The sequence below is a fragment of the Pteronotus mesoamericanus genome, unplaced genomic scaffold (assembly GCF_021234165.1).
Source record: "Pteronotus mesoamericanus isolate MK-2021 breed Mesoamerican mustached bat unplaced genomic scaffold, CSHL_Meso_final contig_173, whole genome shotgun sequence".
Lineage (NCBI taxonomy): Eukaryota > Metazoa > Chordata > Mammalia > Chiroptera > Mormoopidae > Pteronotus > Pteronotus mesoamericanus.
The window spans coordinates 4,052,829-4,056,910 of record NW_026555072.1 but is presented as its reverse complement, the minus strand read 5'-3'; the positions used below and the strand labels follow the sequence as shown (position 1 = coordinate 4,056,910).

The window sequence follows — 4,082 nt, the reverse complement described above, 5'->3', positions numbered from 1 at the left end:
AGAACATGTATGAATGACTCATGGACATGGACAACAGAGTGGGAATTGACTGTGGGAGAGGGGTGTGGGATTCAATGGGTGGAGGAGGGCAGGGGGGAAAAACTGAGACAACTGTAGTAGAATAAGTATGACTTAAAAATTAAAAATTAAATATTTTAACTCTCAATGTTTCTAATGTTTTAAATTGTAGCTGTTAAAAATTTTTTTCCTATTTTTTAAATTAAAAATACATTTATAGTCAATAGTAAGAGAAATTTTGATGCTTCTCACAATTTTTAAAGGTTACAGAACACTTGCAATTGTCCCCTTTGCTTAAAGTTGCTTTGCCAGTTTTACAAAAGACTACCTATAATTTGTTGGAGTGTACTATATTAATATGTTTTGACAAGCCCATCAGTATTATGACTATTAGGAAACTAAAAATTATATGAAGGCAAATATTTATTTCATTTAAATTTTGGAAAAGAATTTATTTTTATTTCCAGTTAATGCTTTGTTTGATGGCTTTATTGAGATGCAATTTACATACAATAAAATCTAGACATTTAAAAAGGATATGATTCAATAAATGTAGTTATCTAAGTAAGAAACATCCAAATAAAGTTGTAGAACATTTCTATCATCCTCAGATATTCTGACGTGTCCTTTACAAATAGATATATGGTACTGGACTTTCATTGAAATGTAATCCTGCAAAATGTACACTTCTGTAATTGGTTTATTTTGCTAAAGTTTCTTGTTTTTTTCTTATCCCATAACCAAACAATTTTTTTTGCAGAAAAATAAACATTTTAATTTTTTTAATTGTTCATTTACAGTAGTCCGGCCTTTTCCCCCATTACTCTCCCCTGCTCTGCGTGCCCCCCACCCCCATATTGTCTGTGCTCATGAGTGCTCTATTCGTGTTCCTTGGCTTGCCCTTTCCCTGTTTCTCCCCATTTTCCTCCTCCTCTCTTCCCTCTGGAAACTGTCAGTTTTCGTTTAATGACAAAGAGAGAATCTTTAAGGCAGCAAGGGAGAAACGGAGTAACATACAAGGGAGCTCCGGATAAGGCTAGCAGCTGATTTCTCAACAGAAACACTACAAGCCAGAAGGGAATCGCAGGAAATATTCCAAGTAATGAAAAGCAAAGGCCTGCAACCAAGACTACTTTACCAAGGAAAGCTCTCAATGAAAATGGAAGGCGAAATAAGGAGTTTCCCAGACAAAAGAAGGCTAAAAGTATACACCTCCACCAAACCAGCATTGCAAAATGTGCTAAAGGGACTGCTTTAATAAGATGAAGGTATTGAGTGAGAGAGAGAGGAACACAGGTACAAAAGGAAAAAATGGCAATGAATAAGTACCTGTCAATAATAACCTTAAATGTAAATGGATTAAATGCTTCAGTCAAAAGACATAGGGCAGCTGAATGGATAAGAAAACATGACCCGCACATATGTTGCCTACAAGAGACCCACCTTAGAACAAAAACTACACAGACCGAAAGTGGAAGATTAGAAAAAATATTCCAAGCAATTTCTTGGTTTTAATTAAATTCATTGGGGTGACATTAGTTAATAAAATTATATAGGTTTCATGTGTATAATTCTAGGACATATCATTTGTGTATTGCCCTGTGTGCCCACCACCCAAAGTCAAATCTTCTTCCATTGCCATATATTTGACTCCTTTTGATAGTGGGACAGAATATTTATATTTGAAGCTTTCCTGGAAAAATAAAACTATTTAAAAATGATAGCAGAATATCAGATATCTGGAGCAAGAGAATGTAACATTGCTGCATTGTCTCAATTTTTAGTATCAACAAATCTGGCTATTCTAAGAACTCTTGGTTTTCTATTCAGTGCATTCTAATTATTAGCAGGAAAGATTAAATTCCATCCCTTGACCCATTACTGAATAAAAGGGAGACTTGAGCACATTTCATTATCTTCATATACCTCAACACCTTCACTTTTGTGATTAAACGTAGCCCTAGGTATGTCGCAAAGATTGACAGATTGACAATAAAATATTTTTATATAACTCTGAATGGCGTGTGATGCTAATAACCTGAGTATTAAAATATATTTTATGGGAGACACTTGCAGATCTTATCTCTATATTAATGGTTTCCTCCACTTTGCAGCAACCCTCTGTAAAAAAATCTCTCTTTCCCAAGTCTTAAAAAATGTGTTTTATGTAAACTTATTACCTAATGATCTTTATATGTACATTCACATTGGAAGGTGAAATCCTTAGCTCTAACTTGAATTGGTCAATGCCTGCCAAACACAGGAACCTTACTAGTATGAGCTGAATCTGGTCTACAAAGTTACTGGAATTTTTTTCTCTCCAATCTAACATTTTTACCTCCCAAAATGTTGTGAACTTGTCTCATGAAACTCTTTCATTTCCTGTTTTGTGTGTAGTCATTGCTTAATGAATATTCATAGGTTGACCAATAAATATGATTTAATTCTTTGTAGAGACAGAGTTTTTGGGCTCTGAGGAAAGAGGGAACAGAGAAGCCCATAACAGTGGCCTTTAATTCCTGGTCATAATGAAACTACATAAGTTGGGTTGTTAAATGGGTGTATATATTGCTTAAAATAATCACAACTTTATTTCTCCTGGGTTATTGTAGACTAGGGGTCATTAGGAAGCCAACAAACCCATCCACATGGCTGCTTTTGAACAAAGTAACATGGGAAGCACAGCAGAAGCTGGAAAACAAAGAAAGAGATAGCTCCAGAAATGGACACATTGGTGTTCTCCATGTGGTATTTCATACAATATTCACCCTTTAACTCCATTCTCAACTATTTCTTATGTTCATTGTTGCAAATTTGTAAATAGAGAAAAGTACAAGACCTTTTGGCTCTGAGGAGCATCATGGCAGTCAACAAGAACAAGTGCCTTATAAAAAGCAGCAAAATGTGAGCCAGGAACAAAGTGGTTAACTCATTTTCTAAGAAAGATTAGTATGATGTGAAAGTACCAGCTATGTTTAATATAAGAAATATTGGAAAAACACCAGTTGTGAGAACTCAAGGAACGAAAATAACATCTCATGGTCTCAAGGGTCATTTTTTGGAGTGAGCTTTGCTGATCTGCAAAATGATGAAGTTGCATTTAGAAAATTCAAGCTAATTACTGAAGATGTTGATAATGGATTAACTAATTTCAATGACATGGATCTTACTCATGACAAAATGTGCTCCATGGTCAAAAACTGGCAGACCATAATTGAAGCTCATGTTGATGTCAAGACTACCGATGGTTATTTGCTTTACCAATTCTTGTTGGTTTTCCTAAAAAAAAAAAAAAAGCAACAATCAGATTCAGAAGACCTCTTATGCTCAGCATCAACAGTTCCATCAAATCTAGAAGATGATGGAAATCATGACCTGAGAGGTGCAAATGACTTGAAAAAAGTGGTCAATAAATTGATTTCATATAACATTGGAAAAGACATAGAAAAGTCTTCCAAATGTATTTATTCACCCCATAATGTCTTTGTTAGAAAAGTCAAAATGTTAAAGAAATCCAAGTTTGAACTGGGAAAACTCATGGGGTTTCATGGTGAAGGTAGCAGTGCTGGAAAAGTGACTGGGGATGAGGCAGGTGGTAAAGATGTATGAAGTGGTGTATATGAGCCTCCAGTACAAGAATATGTTAAAAATTCTGACATTTAATGGAGACAAATAAGAAATCCTATTTGTGAAAAAGAGGAGAAGTACCCTAGATAAAATGCACCCTCTAAATATTGCCATTCTAATGGTACTCCTCGAATATAGCCACTGCTTCCATATTGGCTTGTATTCTTCCAGTCTTTTTAAATTTTTCATATTTATTTATTTTAAAAAGTGTACCATAATGCATATAACATAAAATTCACCTTCTTAACCACTTTAAGTTACAGTGCAGTAATGTTAAATGCAATCACATTATTGTGCATCCAATCTCCAGAACTTTTTATCTTTCAAAACTGAAATTCTATATTTATTAAACAACTCCCTATTCCCCCCAATCCTGTCCTGGGAACTACCCTTTCAGCTATTTTTTTTGTCAACTTAAAAATAGGGACAACATTCCA

General features: G+C 34.6%; 1 pseudogene; it reads left to right on the top strand.

Annotated features, from left to right (window-relative positions):
- Window positions 1-2,878: 2,878 nt before the first annotated feature.
- On the top strand, window positions 2,879-3,681 carry LOC129065045 (40S ribosomal protein S3a-like; annotated as a pseudogene).
- Window positions 3,682-4,082: the final 401 nt, after the last annotated feature.